At 43.8% G+C, this 18,391-nt stretch overlaps 1 protein-coding gene across 8 annotated transcripts in view; it reads left to right on the top strand.

Moving 5' to 3' along the window:
* The window catches only part of FHIT (fragile histidine triad diadenosine triphosphatase), a 1,334,508-nt gene that overhangs the window by 36,603 nt on the left and 1,279,514 nt on the right, over positions 1 to 18,391 (top strand). For all 8 annotated transcript variants that reach the window (XM_079795475.1, XM_079795474.1, XM_079795471.1 and 5 more), the window contains exon 2: positions 2,185 to 2,232. The gene's annotated coding sequence lies outside the window, so the exon portion shown is untranslated. The remainder of the gene's footprint in view (positions 1 to 2,184; positions 2,233 to 18,391) is intronic.

Raw genomic sequence — 18,391 nt, 5'->3', positions numbered from 1 at the left:
GGCTCCCTCCGACGCCGGCAGCCATTTGTGTTGGGATTATAATTGAAAATTTGTTGCCTTAAGCGGGTGGGCCCGGCCAGGGTGTGCGGAAAGCTTTGCTTCCCCTGTTGCCGGCGGCAACGCTGGCCTGCTCTCTCAAGCTCCATTCTGCCGCCATTTGTTTGAATTTGTTTACCTTCTATAATTGAAACTTTGTAGCTTGAGTGTAGGCTTAGGCCTGGCCAGGGCAGGCAGAAAGCTTGGCTTCCTCTGTTACCTAGGAAACCTTGCTCTCTGTGACTGTAGCCTTCTTGGTTTGGGTTAATTTGCATAGTCGCTCTGATTGGATGGTGGGCGTGGCTTGTGGGCGTGGCAGAGGTATGGTCAATTTGCATATTTGTCTATTATTAGATAGGATTGCTCTAATTGTCCCATTTTATTATTAGTTATTGTTGCTAATCTCTTACTGTGCCTAATTTATAAATTAAACTTTATTAATGGGAAGTATGTATAGGAAAAATACAGCACATATAGGGTTTGGTACTACCCACAGTTTCAGGCATCCACTGGGGTCTTGGAACGAGTCTCCCGGGGATTAGGATAAGGGAGCCTGTATTCATGGGGCAAGTGCTGAGGTCTGGATCAGAGGGACCATGTACCTCTTATAAATAAACTAGTGGCTTGGTGTACGAAATTCGTGCACAATTAAAGGGGATTAATTAGAGGAAATAATTTAATATTGCTATTTGCCCTTTCTCTATAATAGAAGTGTCAGAGATGAAAGAAAATTAGTAAAATGTATATGAAAACCTTCCTCCTGTTAGAGTCTGGGGCGCACCACGGGACCCAGAGTCAAGTCCCCACCCACGTGCGCCTCAAAATAACGTGAGACCCAGACCTGGCCAGCCCCCGCCCCCACTGGGTAGATCCAGACCCGGCCAGTCCCACCCTTGTCAAGCCCCACTGGTTAGGGGACGTAGCCTCAGGTCCCCTGGCCCAGTGCCAGGATGGGGGGCGTGGCCTGAGGTCCCCCATCAAGCCCTGCCAGGTGGGGAACATGGCCTGAGATCCCCTGTCAAGCCCCAATGGGTCAGCTGCATGGCTTGAGGTCCCCCGTCAAACCCCGTCAGGCGGGGGGGTGCAGCCTCAGGTCCCCCGGCCTGGCACTGGGAGGGGGGCATAGCCTCAGGTCCCCTGTCAAGCCCCACTAGCAGGGGGGTGCAGCCTCAGGTCCCCTGTCAAGCCTCGCTGGGCAGGGGGTGCGGCCTGAGTTCCCCCGACCCAGCACTGGGGGTGCACCTTGAGGTCCCCCGTCAAGCCCCGGTGGGTGGGGAGCATGGCCTGAGGTCCCCTGTCAAGCCCCACCAGGCAGAGGGGTGCAGCCTCAGGTCCCCTGGCCCAGTGCTAGGGCGGAGGGTGCGGCCTGAGGTCCCCCGGCCTGGTGCCGGGTGGCGGGCGCGGCCTGAAGTCCCCTGTCAAGCCCCACCTGGTGGGGGGCATGGCCTGAGGTTCCCCAGCCTGGCACTGGGTCAGGGGGCGTGGCCTCAGGTCCCCTGGCCTGGTGCCTTGGTGGGGGTCATGGCCTGAGGTCCCCCAGCCTGCTGCCAGTGTCGGGGGCGCAGCCTGAGGTCCCCTGTCAAGCCCTATGGGGGCGGGGGAGGGTGTAGCCTCAGGTCCCTGCTGATTGCTCGTTAAGGCTCCTTATGGGAACTTGGCTTCAACTGTGGGTGCAGCCATCTTTGTGACGGAGTGATGGTCAATTAGCATATTTCCTCTTTATTAGATAGGATAGGCTTCCTCAAGTAAAACTTTTGCAGGGAAATGGAAAAAGAGTGTGCAGGAAAGAGGACACTAAAAGAAATAAGAAAATAACATGCTTGGTCAGATCGAGTGTGCTGCATAACGTTTAATTTTATGTTCTTCTCTGCACATCCCATTCTGTTGAGTTCACACCTTGAAAGATTTGTCTGTAGATTTGGCTATGTTTGTGTGCTTCAATTCAGGGTAGAAGTGTGCCGTTTTCAGTTTATGACTGTGTCTGTTATTGCCTCTTGTACGGGAGCTATGAGGCACAAGTTTTATCAACGCTTTATTTGGCTAGTACCACATACCTTGGCATATGGAAATTCTACTTAGAGATATGGAGAGAAAATGTTTGGTGTTTTACGCAGATAACTCAGTGCTTTCATTTTTATCTCTTTATAGCTTTGAAGCTCAGCAAAGAAGGGAATCCATTGAGAATAGCCTGTAAAGGTAAGTGTATTTATTACATGGCCTTGACAAACATTGCCTTTACAACATTGATTTTTCTTTTGTTCGGAGATTTAAACACTTGGATTAAAGATATAGCTGACAGGACAACTTCCTTAACCACCTGCTTGTCCTCCCTCATAGGCAAAACTGCTGAGCAATAGTTAGCAGAGCGTAGGAGGAAATAAAATGATGTGATGAGGGTACCCAAATTCAATTGTATGCTTGCTGACTTTTGCTTTCTTCTCAGCATTTCAGTGGGGCTAAGTTTACCAAGATTAATGCTAGATGGAAAATGAATGCACCCGTACCACTTCTGGTCAATAGTTAAATAAGACCAGTTGTCCAGATAAAGCATTTAAAATAAAATGCAGAGTGGCATTTCATTTGGGTTGGGTGAAATTTATCATGGAAGTCAGTTTGTGCAGTTGTGTGGAGAAGCTAGTTTTGTAGAAAGGAGCAAGCCAGCCAGTTTGGTGTAGCTAATTTCATTGCACCCAGTCAAGGTGGATCCTAAGTGAGTTACAGGAAATGAACTTCCAAGTTCGCAGCAAAGGGAAAAGTATCTACTCAGCCTCCCGTGAAGCATTGCAGTCAGTTGGTTTTTACTTGGAAAAAATGTAATTGTTTCCTTTTTGCTAGGTATATTTATAAACATACCGCTGTACAGCATTGTTCTTTGATTCATTGTTTAATTTCTGTTCTGCATGAAGTGTTTTAATTTAAAGAATTCATTCTGGGGAATTATAGGGCTGCAATTTCATCAAGAGTCTTTGGTGGCCAGGGTGAAGTATGCCGTAATTTTACCTTTGTTTTCATCATCAATTATGTTTTTGACAATTTAAGGTTTTTTTAATGTCACTTTTATTATAGTAATCATGACTGTGACCACTTTAGTTAAAGTTGAAAAGCCATTTGATTTTCCTTATATTTTAAGTTATTCCTAACTTTATGGCAAATCTACTTTTGGGGTTGAATTTTTACTGTTTATTTTGAGGGTGAAAAAGAATTTTATAGGGAAATAGGAGAAAACCATTTTTGAATAATCAAAACATGAGCTGTGAAAACACTGTTTGAGGATTTGCTTTGGGATGACTAAACTCTGGTGCATGAAGCTGGCTGACTGGAACTTTTCTGTAATGGTTGGGTACTGGTGAAGGAAAAATGAACTTAAAAGTAGATAATTTAAAAAAATATATTTTATTGATTTTTTACAGAGAGGAAGGGAGAGGGATAGAGAGTTAGAAATATCGATGAGAGAGAAGCATCGATCAGCTGCCTCCTGCACACCCCCTACTGGGGATGTGCCTACAACCAAGGTACATGCCCTTGACCGGAATCCAACCTGGGACCCTTCAGTCCCCAGGCCGACGCTCTATCCACTGAGCCAAACCGGCTAGGGCAAAAGTAGATAATTCTTATTTTTAGCCATATAACCTGCATATCTCTGGACCTTTGAGCCACATCTTTGAATAAAGCAGTGCTTGAAAGCTTTCAGGAAAAAGTCTCATAAATTATTGGAGTTAGTGATGAGAAGTCAATCTTCAGAACCTTGAGATCTTTAGGTCTGTCAATGGGGCTCACATTCTTCTTGGAGAGGTTTTTTTCACACCCATACAGCCCATTTCCTCTGCTCTCAATGAAAATCTCTCGTTAAATTTGTGTTCTAGAGAAAGACATGGATCGCTTCCTGGTTTGGTTTGTATTAGCTATTGGACCATGGAAATGTAACCCCCTCTGTGTCTCAGTTTCCGAATTTGTGAAATGGGGTAATAATATTCCTTTCCTAATACGGCTGTGTGGAGATTAAATGAATTATTATATGTCAGGGGCTTAGAACAGAAAGGTCCTGGACCATGGTAAGTACTCACTAGATGTTAGCTGCGGCTGCTCTTGTTGCTATTACTGTCATCATTATTAACATCAACATTAGCGTCCTTAAGGATGTATTCATTAGGTATTTTGAGAAGTCTGTTTTTTTGGAAGCTTCAGGATAATATCTCCAAAGTAAGCATGCCTTTACTAAGAGATGCAAGTTCTGCTTTGTCTTTAGGAATCAAATGAAAAGATAACTTCCAGGTAATAGGAAAAGTGAGGTCTCTGAAGTAAAATGTTGTCAGGTTGAAGTTTTGTAGGCATCAGGGTAAACACTTTTTTTTTTTTGGCTGTTTGTGGGCGTTACTAAGTAATATAGTCTTTTTTAATTTTTATTTTATTTAAAAAAAATCTTTATTGTTGAAAGTATTACATATGTCTCCCTTTCTCCCCATTGACCTCTCCCCACCTGCTCCTGCCCCCCCCCAGCACATGCTGCTACCCCCCTAATTGTCTGTGTCCATTGGTCATGCTCATATGCATGGATACAAGTCCCTACCCCTCCTCCCCTGACTTCCCTCTGAGGTTTGACAGTCTGTTCAATGTTTCTATGTCTCTGGATCTATTTTTTGTTCATCAGTTTATGTTGTTCATTATATTCCACAAATGAGTGAGATCATGTGATATTTATCTTTCTCTGACTGGTTTATTTCGCTTAGCATAATGTTCTCTAGGTCCATCCGTGCTGTTGCAAATGGTAAGAGTTCTTTCTTTTTTACAGCAGCATAGTATTCCATTGTGTAGATGTACCAGTTTTTTAATCCACTCATCTGCTGATGGGCACTTAGGCTATTTCCAAATTTTGGCTATTGTAAATTGTGCTGCTATGAACATAGGAATGCATATATCCTTTCTGATTGGTGTTTCTGATTTCTTGGAATATATTCCTAGAAGTGGAATTACTGGGTCAAATGGGAGTCCCATTTTTAATTTTTTGAGGAAACACCATATTCTTTTCCACAGTGGCTGCACCAGTCTGCTTTCCCACCAGCAGTGTACGATTTTCTCCACATCCTCGCCATAATATAGTCTTTAAGAAATTAGTGATCTGCTAGCTAATTAGATTCTTAAGGAATTTTTGAAGAAAGTCTTGGACAGAGGAACTTATTTCCCTCCCCTTTTTATTCTGTCTGGTGTCACTTTTTCTTTCCTTACTGCACCTTTATTTCCTTTTGAAGTAATTAGACTAGTGGGACTAAAATTCAGGGGCCTATACTTAGCCTAGGAATGGGTGCATGACCACCAGCTTGGTTGTGGGTGCATTTGAATCTTGAGCTGAGGGATTCTTCTTTTTCCCCACAGGCATTCTGTCTGACACTACCTTCTGTGAGACCACTCTAGCCATTCCCATTCCCTAGCCTCCATGCCTGTCTTGGCCACTGATGGTCTCCAAGCCTTGTTTCACTGAGTCTGCCTTGGATTCACTGAGCCTCCAATTTCTTTCCAATGATCCTTCTTCATTTAGCCAGTTGGTTTCTGTTGCTTGTAGGCATAGAACCCTATTTGATAGAGTAGTGTAGACATTACAGAGCTAGGTTTGGAATACATGAGGTATGCTTGGAGGCTTACAGGTAAAATACCACTCATTACTTTCTTCCATCAAGTATACTAGTAAGCAGCTGGACATTTTGCAGTAGATTACAAAGGTGCAGAATTCTCAATTAGCGTTTCAAAAGTGGGCTATTTTACTGGACTCTCTAGTATTTCTGTGTTTGGTAAAAATAAGGCACTTTTGGCTGCTTCTCTAAGCTCTCAAGGATGTGTGTGTGTATGTGGGGGTGGAGTTGGAAATGAGAAGAGAATTTCTGGGGCCCTGGTCTCCTTGTGGCCTGGGATTGTGAAGGGCTGAGGTTTCCTTCTACTTACCCCAGCATTCCAACACAAAACTCTTTAAATCTTTTTGTACTTTTCCCTGAATTTTTACTCCCCTTTTGAACACTTTTCTTGTCTTACCGAACACCTTCCTTTCAATGATGTGTAAAATGTGATTGAAAACTCAATTACTTCGGTCTCTGGCATTGCCGTGGTTTCCTGAGAATGGATGGGCAAGTTTACTCTCTTTCCCCTTGTGTCTTTCTACTTGTTGACGACTTCTGTGTTCTGTGCAGTGCCTAGAACAAAGCTGGTTAATGACTTTCTCACAGGGACATCCATTTTGTCCTCCTGTGAGTACAGAGCACAGCAGCATTAGATGGTGGCAGGAGCCTTAGCTGAGTGTTGGGAAACCTGCCTTCTAGTTTGGGCCCTGCTGCTTGCCACCTTCATGATTCTGGGAGACACACCTAACTTTCTTAAGGTGTCAGGATCCTCAACTGTAAAATCAGGATAAGCCTTGCCCTATCTCTGCATAGGGCTATTCTGAGGATGGCATAAAGATTATGTGTGAAAAAGTGCTTAGCAAATTGTAAAGCTGCATAATATCCCTGCATTGTTATTAATTAGTATTATGCCACATATATTTATTAAACAGATTGCAAACCCGAGGGCTTGTTTTATGGGGCTGAGGAGGAAAGGGAAGTAAATGAAAAAACAAAAATAAAAACCACGTTGTATACTAATATAGTGCCTGTGCTGGAAATTTTTTATCGATGCCTCTTTGCTCCTCTGAAAGGCTCTCAGCCCTGGGAGGCCAACCTCTGTGGCCAGCATTCTTGGACTCCCTTGCTCTCTGGCTTGCTGTTGGGTTAGCCCGTGGAAGGCTCTGGGCAAAACTCTGAGAAGGCAAGGCTGGCTATTATTCCCTGCCTTCCTGGCAGCTCCTGGTTGGCAGTGGCTGTATTCCTCTAAGGAAGCCCACAGTTTGGGTGGGGCCTCTCTTCTGCAGCCACCGCTCTTTCCACATCTGGTAGGTGTTCCCTTCACCTTTAAGACTGGGTGGTGGAGAAACCAAGATGGCGGCATAGGTAAACACCTAAACTGCAGCCTCGCACAACAATTTCAAAAATACAACTAAAAGTCAAAATGGACATCATCCAGAACCACAGGAAAGCTGGCTGACTGAAACGCCCACAACTAGAAGGAAAGAGAAAACCACAAGGAAAATCAGAGGAACTGTAAAAGCCGGAGGTACGGAGACACGGGCGGAGACATGGGCGCGCGTGCGTGCGGGGAGGACGGAGCCAGAGAGGATGGGGCGGCTGAGTGCCTGGCCGGTGTTCTCTAGCGGGAAGGAGATAAAAGATCCAGATTGCGCTGAACCCCAGCTCCGACTGCACTGAACCCCAGTTCCGGGCGAGACCCTGGGAAGCCAGGCTCATATTGGGGGAATCTGGGCTGTAAGGCGGAAACTCAGGGGAGCCGTGAAAGGCAGAGCTCCGGAGGCGCACACGTGAATGCGCGCAGAGGACGGACTGTTGACTGTGCCGCTGAATTGCCCTAGCGGGAAGGAGACAAAAGCTCCAGACTGCGCTGAACCCCAGTTCCAACTGCACTGAAACCCAGTTCCGGGCAAGAATCTGGGAATCCAGATTCATTGGGGGAGAGACTAGACTGTTTGGCAGCGGGCAAAACTCCAGGGCGCCTTTCTCTCAGAGGTGCTTGCAGGGAGTACAGAGGGACACTGAGGGACACTGAGACCTAGGAACCTCATAGGGCGGGGCTGATGGGAAGCCAAGGCTGTAGGCTCCATCCTGAAACTCTGCCCCATCCAAGCTGAGCACAGAGGCTTTTACAATTTTGCAAGTCTAGTTGAATAAGGCTGTCTCCCGGTGTAGACACAGCTGATCCTCACAGCCAATTGGCCTGGAGGTCAAATCCTCCCAGTGTACCAATAGCAATCAAGGCTTAACAACACCAAGACTTTGCACTAAGCCCACAAAGCAGGGTACCAAGAGCGACCACCTAGGGAGATTGGGGAAGCTGAGCTACCGGTCCCTATAGGTCACTGACCACACAAAGCCACTCCATCAACACAGGGAGGCAGCCAAAATGTGGAGACACCGAAGCAGGTCACTAATAGAAGAGATGGAGGAAAGTAATTTAATGGACGACACAGTGTTCAGAACCAAATTTATAAGGTTACTCAAGAATCTTCTAAAAACTGCTGATAAACTTGAAGAGACCTTCAAGGACCTTAATGAGAATACCAAAAAAATGGAAAAGGACCAGTCAGAAATTATGCATACACTGTCTGAAATAAAGAATATACAGAAACTCAACTGTAGATCACCGTACCCCAAGAGTCAAACCAAAGATCTGGAACATGAGGAAGCAAAAAACACCCAACCAGAGTGGCGGAAAGAAAGAAGAATCCAAAAGTGTGAGGATAGCGTAAGGAGCCTCTGGGACGGCTTTAAGCGTACCAACATCCGAATTTTTGGGGTGCCAGAAGAAGAGAGAGAGCAAGATACTGAAAACCTATTTGAAGAAATAATGACAGAAAACTTCCCCCACCTGGTGAAAGAAATAGACTTATAAGTCCAGGAAGCGCACAGAACCCCAAACAAGAGGAATCCAAAGAGGACCACACCAAGACACATCATAATTAAAATGCCAAGGGCAAAAGACAAAGAGAGGATCTTAAAAGCAGCAAGAGAAAAACAGTTAGTTACCTACAAGGGAGTACCCATACGACTGTAAGCTGATTTCTCAACAGAAACTATGCAGGCCAGACGGGAGTGGCAAGAAATATTCAAAGTGATGAACAGCAAGAACCTACAACCAAGATTACTCTACCCAGCAAAGCTATCATTCAGAATTGAAGGTCAGATGAAGAGCTTCACAGACAAGAAAAAGCTAAAGGAGTTCATCACCACCAAACCAGGATTACATGAAATGCTGAAGGGTATTCTTTAAGAAGAGGAAGAAGAAAAAAAAGGTAAAGGTAAAAATTATGAACAACAAAAAGACATCAAATACATACCTACCAACAAGTGAATCTAAAAATCAAGTGAATAAAAAAATCTGAAGAACAGAATGGACTGGTGAATATAATAGAATCAGGGACATAGAAAGGGAGGCGACAGACAATTCTCAGGGGGAAGGGGGTCTGAGGGGTACAGGAAGAGATTGGACAAAAATCTTACACCTATGGATGAAGACAGTGGCGGGGGGGTAAGGGTATGGGGTGGGGTGGGGAATCAGGTGGAGGGGAGCTATGGGGGGGGGGAAGAGGAACACCTGTAATAATCTGAACAATAACGATTTATTAAAAAAAAAAAAAAAAAGACTGGGTGGTGATGGTGGTATTTTTGCTAACTCCAGGGTACTAGGCTGCCCCTCTTCATTTCCCTTAACCTTGCCCTTACCCTTCATGAAATTCACCTCAGTGACCCCAGGTGCAGGTGCTGTCTCTTTCCTGCTATGACCTTAATTGCACAAAGCACTTCTTTATATTTCTTCCTGCTTCAGTTCGGTTCAACAGATGTCTTTTTAAGACTTACAGTGTACCAGGGACATAGTAAGTGTTTATCATACACTTTCAAGAACTGGACATTTTGGTGGTAGAGTGGGGGTATTATATTAATCAGTTTTTAAAAAAGCAAGTTTTGGTAAATTGAAAAACTTTTTTAACCCTAGTATATAAAGATATCCAATATTACACTATTACACAGTAATAGCTTTATGAATTATCCTTTAAAATTCATTTTATTTTTATCAAAGTAACATATCTACATTATATGAATAAAACAGCACTAAAGAGCAAATATTGAAAAACTGTGACACAGTCCCCCTCCTTCTCCCTTTCTCCTTTTCTTCTGACCCCTTCTCCAGAATCGGCAACTTTCAACTCGGATACTTCTGGTGTTTATATATTTCTAAGTAATGTACTTATTCTCTTTTTTCCTGATATATCAATTTTAGCAATAGCTCTTTCACATGCCCCACTTCCACCACTTCTGGTCTTCATAGCCTGCTAACATAATCACATGGTTATATCACAATTTTTGTTCGAGTCCATATGTAATATTTACATTATCATGCTGGCCTGGTTGGCAGTGTTTTTCTTAACATGTAATTTTTTGTCATCCTTGGAAATAACATGCTTTTAAAAATTCACTTACTTTCCTAGGTATTTATCTTATGAGGAAGGTAGTAATAGCATTTCCATTTGATAGATGTGGAAACTGAGGCTTTAGACTGAGTATTTTACCCAGAGTCACACAGCTAATAAGTGTTAGAATTGGGATTAGTCTACAGCCAGTCTGTCTACAAAGCCTGAATTCTTAACCATGACATTATTTACAAAAACTGTCACTTCAGTTGTTATCCTAATGGCTACATTAGAAATCAAAACAAAAACCAAACCAAACCAAAACTTGAGTTTTATCTATATAGATTCAAAATCAGTAGTTTTGAGTTGGGGACCAAGACTCTATAGTTTAAGAATCTATGGTGATTCCATTGATCAGCAGGGTTTGAAAACTTCTGTTCTATATTCTGTCATGACCATCTTTACCATTAACACCATCATCACCACCATCATCACCACTGACACCTCCATCAGCACCACTAAGAGTCTTACACAGGGCTCTCAGTAGCTGAGCAGAAATTCTGGTGTCCTTGAAAGCAGCTGTTTTTTGACCTCCGAGGTGAGCTCACACTTGTGGGTGATTTGGGTTATGATTTATCTGGCTATTTTTAAGTTTGGCAAGTGCCCATAGAAGTGGACAAAGTTATTTTTTTCAGCTCAGCTGGTTGTTACTCCATCTGGTATAAAAGCAATGAGAACATTGCCCCTGTACTTAACCCTGACCTTAAAGGAACTCATTTTTTCCTGAGAGTCCCCTAAAATGACATTTAGGGGGAATGTAGCTCAAGTAAAAGGGAAACTTTGATGTCTTTGTCCTATTTGATTTCTGTCCTCCACTCCCCCCATGCTTGTGGCATTTCTTGTTTATCAGACAGGAGAAAAGCATAAAATTTGGCCTGGGGTTTTCTCATCCCTAGGTGTGAAATTATTTCAGAACTATAATAATAATACTTTGCATTTCTATAGTCCTTTTATTTGAAGATCTAAAACTGTTCCTTTGGTGTTAATAGAGTTTCCCAGCACCCTCTGAAGTAGGTAAGTATTATTAGAAATTTCCTCCAAGAACATTTTCACTTCATATTTCATTTGTGACTTGAAAATGCTTTTGTATTATTTGGGAATCTCAATTATTTAAAGTACCATGCACACAGGGCACTTCTTTATATTCAATCTTCATTAATTCCCAGCACATTGAGTGAAATATTGTCATTTCTTATGAATGGGTGTGGCATTATTTAGAGATAATTAAAATAAAAGCATTCTGTTATCACCTTTTATTTGAATGTTTTGAAAATATTCAATAATATTCACCAGCTATGGAACCGTCTATCTAACCATTAATTTTCCTTTTTTAGGTAGCAGGGCTTACAGGAATATATTGACTAACTAGTGGGAGCTTGGCCTAGTAGTGTGATATCCTTTGGGAGCTCATGCCATGTCAAGCCAATTAAAAATACAAACTGGTTTTGCATTCAGATTTAAGGTTTAATAGGAAAAATTGTATTGAATGTTGCACGCATGAATTTTAATCATGCATGCATGCATGCATATATGATTATTATATTTTTCTCTCTAAATGTTGGGAAGTTCTATCTCAGTGGCATTTAAGATTTGAGCTCACTAGTGTCATTGATCAGAAGTGCTGCAGGTCTGCCCAATACAGCACATCCATGCAAAGGCCCTCTGAGCCTTAGTCTCTGCTGGTTCTTAGAGGCTCCTTGTCCACACAGTGTTGATGGCCCTGCCGTGTCTATGCAAAGGAAGATGGGGGTTTTTGCTGTGGCTTTAAGACCCCAATATTCATTTTCTCAGCATTCTCTTACTATCCCTATCAAAGGTCCTGCCACCTTACTAGAGTTCTGCCAGGTAGCAAGGTTCCAGCTCCAACTGCTTTCTGGAACTGGGAAACCTGCAGCTTCTCCCCAGTATCAGGAAAGCCCAGTTCCACCCAAACAAGATCACAGGAAACCAAACAGTTTTAAACAAAACAACCCAAACTTGTTTTTAACCCTGTCCTTTCTGCTGGTATCTAGCATGTGCCCTTCCATGAATTTCGGCTTTTGAAAGAAAAATCTTTAGTGGAGGCCAGGTTTGGGGGGTTAGAGATTGCCGTCAGCTTCTGGACAAAGGGAATGCAAGCTCTGTTGAAGTTCTTGAGATAAGAAGGGGAAAAATATACACAACAGGGATAACAAAAAATAGAAATTGATATTATTAAATTATGCTGGCCCAAAGTTACCACTGGGACAAGGTGATGCATCAGTATTCTTGGGGTGCTTTATGACTATCATTTTGGAAAGAGTGTCGGATGATCATATGCTTAATTATTTTTCTGGCATCTCAATTGTCAAACTTTTGGGGGAAAATTCACTTAAGACCCATCATTTGAAGATTTGGGGGAATGTGTGCAGAATTATGAATCTCTGTCATTTTCTCCTGAGTCTTTTGCTTGAAGGAGGTCACATAAATTTGCTACTAATTATGTGAAGATAGATTTATCAGTGAAGATGCTTTTGGCTGCAAATAATAAGTCAATTCAAAATGGTTTAAATAAGAAGGGAATTAAGAAAAAAGCTTCTCACTCTCTGTGTGTCTACCTGCTGAGCACCGCGGATGTCATGATTGATGGAAGGGCATTAGAGAACCCTGGCTCTGCATGGCTGGAATCCAACCTCAATCCACTTTTCCCTGGTGCCAAGCAACTGGGGACCTACCAGGGGGCCTTTGATGGTTGTCACTGTGCAGCAGGGAGAGGATTTTGAGCACTAAGCTGTTGACAGATTGCTAAGCATTGTCAATTATTTTGTGATTTTTTTCTACTACATTTGAACACAAAATAAAACCTATTAGAATAAGGAAAATGAATTATCTCAAGGAGCAAGACATTCTGAGGGGGGGCAGCTCCAGGCTGTGTTAATTCAGGGGCTCAACAATGCTATTAAAGTTCCCATTTCTTGCTCCTTTTCTTCTGCCATCTTCAGCGTGTTGACTTGGTCCTCAGACTGGCTGCCTTCATGGTTCTAAAATGGCGGCTTCATTTTGGGGAGCTGCCTGCAGTATGGTAGCATTCACTGGCATAAGAGGCTGTCTATTCTTGTGTGTCCCTTTTAAGAACAAGGGACGGCTCCATAACCCTTCCAGCAGGCTCTCCTAAGGTCCCGTTTGGCTGATTGCAGACACATACTCCTTTCTATGTCAGTCAGACATTGGCACCCGGGATGGGATGACTTTAATTGGCTTAGATTGGTGCTATTCAATTTAAGTTTGTTCTTGTCATGGTACACATAGAAAATGATAACATTTGGTCAGCACATTAGGTAAACAGAAGAGGCTGCTTAAGCTGGAGGTGGCTGGTATGTGTGTGTTTTGTGTGTGTGTGTGTGTGTGTGTGTGTGTGGTCCTCCCTGTTTCTGCTTGGCTGCCCTAGGAGTTAAAGGGATGGCCATCTGAGCATGGCTTAAACTAATCAGGGTTTGCCTCTGAGCTGTGATAATCCCTGGGCACATGGCTTTGTGGAGGGATATACCACTATAAAACTTAAGGCAGAAGAGGTGATGCCTGTTTAGATAAGCCCTCAGCCGTGTTTGTTGCGTGGATGTTTCTTGTCTTTGCATATACGTATACCTAATGTCCTTCATGGAGAAAGGACCAAGACTTGCAAATGTTAAGTGCTCAGTGGTTATTCATATATAGAATGAATGAATACATACTCACGTACTTGACTAACTGATTCACGCAACACCACTGACCTCCTGCAATGTGCCAGGAACAAGCTTTGTGAGGTGCAAGCAACATGGGCCCTGCTGATGGCTTTATATTTTAGGGAGGCAGACAGATCTAAAAAGTTAAACAAGCAGTGCATATGTAATTAGAAGTTATGGTAAGTCCTATTCAGGAAACGATGCAAAACAGAGCAGGCCTCCTCTTATGGGGTGGTCTGGGAGGGCTTCTTTGAGTTAATAACAGTTTAGCTGAGATTGAAGGAAGGACAAGAGGGAGGAATCAGCTATGAAGAATGGGGGAATGAAGGTCCATTGTTTTGACCCTTGTATCTATGACTTAGTTAAGAATCATTTGTTTTCAAGAAACAAACAAAACAAACAGCAACAAAAACAACAAAAGATGGGCACTTGCCATCAGGCCAGGGCAGCTTACAGGCATACCTCTGAGATACTGTGGGTTTGGATCCAGACCACTGCATAAAAGTATCACCAAAAAGCAAGTCGTAATCTTTTTTGCTGGTGGAGGGTCTTGATGCCTTCAATTTATAAGAAATGCAACTTCTGTGCAGTGCAGTAAAGTGAGATATGCTGTACTGACCTGAAGTCAGGTAGGACCCAGAGCCTCCTGAGGCATTGCACCAGGAAGTGGTTGGCCCTCAACAGCTAACAGAAGCAGGACAGGTAAATGGATAAACGTGTCTGCTCCACACTGTCTCTCAGTGTCTCCCTTCTAAAGTGCAGTGACTGTCTTGGAGCTGCACAGCCTTTCACCACTGCTTCTCTCTGGATTCTGCTCCGCTCTCTGTCACCGGGTCCACCCTGACTGCCCCTGCAGCTCTGCCCCTGCAAAGAGCTCGATAAAGACTAACAGGAATCACCACAGTCCAGTTCCTCTTTCCTGAGGAAACGTATCTGTATTGCTTGCTGTAGGTCAGGTGCCCACCCTTGCTGGAATCAGCTGTGGCCTGGGCACAGGGTCCATCAGGCTGGCTGCTACTTAATTCTACTCAATCTTGCTCAGCAGCATTGGGGGAGAGTCTCTGAGAGGGTGGAATACAAGGCAGGTGGATTAACACCCTTGTTAAATGCCTTTTCAGGTTCTCCAACTTTAATAACACTGGTGGGATCCCAACGATGTAAATAACTTAGTTATGACCTTGTTTAGTTGAGTACTGATGACTACTGCAGGGCACTGCATTACAGCAGGTACTTCTAGTAAGAAGCAGTGAGTGATGGTGATTAACGAAGTTGAATGTGAGATACATAGTAGTTCTTTCTTTGCTGCCGGTCAATTATATTATGTTAATGGAATGATTGTTTTGCAGATGAAAAACCCTTTTGTAAATGCCATTCTGTATCTTTAAATCCCTTTATAATTATGTTATTCACATTACAAAAATAATTTATTTGCATTTTAGAATATTTAGGAAAAAATTAGCAAAAGAAAAGAAAACAGAAGTTGCTCATAAGCCTCCAGTCCAGCGATGATCACGTATGGCATTTTGGGTAATATTTTTCCAGACAGTTTGTTATCGGAGAATTGTGTGGATTGGCCTTCTCAGTTGCCACTGGGAGTGGGGTTCTTGGGGCGCTGCTGGAATAAGGATTTCCGGAGGCCCCCAGGTGAGAATGAGATATGATAGAAAGCTTTATTTGTGTGGAATTACATCCCTGGGTTTCAAAAGTCCCATTTCCCTTAAACCAGTCCTGGAAAAGGTGAAGCTGGGAATTCAGCAGAGCTTAAAGCAAAACCAGTGTCCAAAGTTTCCATTCCATGGTGGAGTTGAGTCTGGCACAGCATCACGATAGTTTCAGTCCGTTAGTCCATTGTGTGTGGGGTTCACATAGATCTGGGCCATGTGGGCAAATGCAAAGGGTGAGAGCCTCGCCAGCCAGGAGTCAGGCCGAGCAGCAAGAGCAAGAGAGCAAGAAAGAGGGAGGGGACTCGTTTGGTCAGGAGCTTATGTATCTCAAGTCTTTTAGCACTTGCAATGGCCATGCCTGCTCTGGCCAGTGACCTGCTCCCAGGTGTGACCCACAGGCAAGCACCCTCCCTATGTCACCCAGATCGTACTGGGCATGTGTCTATTTGGCCCTCCCTGTGTTCCTTTCCAGTTAATTAATAACTGCGTTAAATAGAATGATATCAAGTTCTCTATGTAGATATGTGTGTTTTTTTAATGAAAGGGGATGGGAGGTGTGGTAAAGAGTAAAGGGAGTCAAATATATGGTGACAGAAGATCTGACTTTGAGTGGTAAACACAATGCAATATACAGATGATGTGTCATAGAATTATACACTTGAAATCTATATAATTTTATTAACTAATGTCGCCTCAATAAATTTACTTAAACTATTTTTTAAAAATGGCATGTACTTGGAAATACAATAGTGTGGAAAGGATCTGGGGAGGGGGAAGAAGTGAGGTGGAGGGGGGCAATGGGGGGAAAATGGGGGACATCTGTAACACTTTCAACAGTGAAGATAAATTTAAAATATATGGCATGGCCTGCTTTTCCACCTAACATTGTACCTTGAACATTAGAAATTCTACACATCATCATTAGAGGCACGCTGTGTCCTGTGTTGTGGCTGTAGCACACAGAAGTGGATGCGCAGGTCTGGAAAGCTCTTCTGCAGCGGATGTGGCCCTCGGGCTGGAATGGATTGGAATGCTGACCCCGAGGTTCTGTCCCAGTGCAGATACTGCAGGGGGATTGTTGAAGTTGGTCAGAAATTAAGTTTGTGTGATAATGATCACTCTTGTCCCCTGGGCCACCACTTTCCTGAGGATGATTTGCATGAAGCTCATTTACTGTTTTGCAAGGAGGGTGGCTGAGCTTGATCCTCCCTGGAAGGAATATAATCAGCATCCCCCTCAGGGTTCCAGGAAGCTTCCAGGTGCTCAGGTCAGGGTGGCCCCTGCAGACTGCACTTGCTTCTCCTGATAAAGCAATTGCAAGCATGCCAAATTGCTTTGCTCCGGCTTAACCCTACTCCAGAATGAATCCATAAATGCTACAAAAGGAAAGCTTATGAACATATGCTACACAGAACTCAGAAAGCGTCCTGCCTACTTAATCCTTTTCCTACTTCAGGGGGAAAAAGTCTGTTTATACTTGAACTGAGAATTGAGGGATCACAAAAATGAAGATTGGATGCCACGCTAGAAATCACCAGTGTGTTTTCTCATTTCCCTCAGAGTCACAGGTTGATTTTTCAATACAGCTGCGTCAGTGGGGAAATGTGCGCTCATTCTGGAGTCAGATTCACTCCCGATGATGTGACTGTCCACGTTCCCCTTGTTTAAACACAGAGTCTTCATTGTAGTGGGTTCCGAGGACTGGGTCCATCTCTCCAGGCCATTGTCCCCTCCCCCACGGCTCTCCATTTAGATGACTGCAGATGGCGAAGGGCACTCTCCACTTTGTGTTCTTGGAGAGATTCGTGCATGGAGAGGTGAGCGGAGTCACAACGGATGTGCACTACCTCAGAGCCAGGAAGTGCCCGGCACTGAGAATGCATACTGGTCTTTCTAGTTCAAGATGATTCCCCTGCAAAGCAGTTCATCTTCTCCTTGCCAGCGTATTTGCTGGCAGGGCAAGGTTTCTGACCCCGAAGCACCTCCGATTTCTGATCCCGCTCTGCTTGCTGTGGGCCTCCCCAGCTGGAGCTCTGGAGGCCCTTAGCGGTCTGCTTAGTCTCTCTCCATCTTGAGGAAGTGAATGTGACTTTTCTGCCTGTGTCTTATTCAATGTGTCTGTATCTTCTGGCTGTCTTGGACTAGGGGTCTACAAGGCCATCTGGTTTGACACCAAAGGCACTATCTGTGTATAGCCAGTCATAATGAATAACTGTAAACATGGTCAGATGCCTGCCCAGAGCGGGTGTTAGCCGAGAGGTGTGGGAATCTGCTTGGAGGGGCAACAGCTGAGATGTCAGAGTAGTTTACTATTCCCTGGGTAGAGGCATTGGGAGAGTGTTTTCTGTCTGAAAAATACTACAGGCATCAGATCCTAAACTTTCCATCCTGTGGCTGCAGGTGCTCATCCTACTGACTTAGAAATGAGGGAAGCTCTATGGGTATTAAAAGTGTAGGAGACTGAGAGTGAGAAAGCAGTGAAACTGCAGGGGCTTCAAAGTGGGAATGAACTGTGGTCACCGTCAGCCCAGGATACATTAACTAAGATGTGTTTATGAACTGTTTGCACATGACGCTGCGCCTGTTCATGCCCCCAAGACCTGCTAACCTGCTCCATCCTCTCTGTAAACATTAAAAACTCTGATACCATTGATGTTTATCATGCCATTGTGATCTAGTCCAAAAAGGCACCTGACATCTTTAGCTTACGATGTACTCCAGGCAATGTGGTAGTCACTTTTCTTAATTCTCTCATTTCACAGTTTATGGGGCAGATATTCTTCAGAATTTAACAGATGAGGGAATGGAAGTTCAGAGAGGTTAAGTAACTTGACCAAGAATGCACAGTAAGAAGGAGGCATTTTTAAACAGAGAAAGCAGCAGATCTTTGTCCCCCTAGGGCAAAGGAAGGAGAACTTGTCATTTCTCCGCAAAGGCAGGGTGACACTGGT

Source organism: Cnephaeus nilssonii, assembly GCF_951640355.1.
Source record: "Cnephaeus nilssonii genome assembly, chromosome: 17".
NCBI classification, from domain to species: Eukaryota; Metazoa; Chordata; class Mammalia; order Chiroptera; family Vespertilionidae; genus Cnephaeus; species Cnephaeus nilssonii.
Note: the sequence above shows the minus strand (reverse complement) of the source record. Positions and strands in the feature narration are given on the sequence as shown.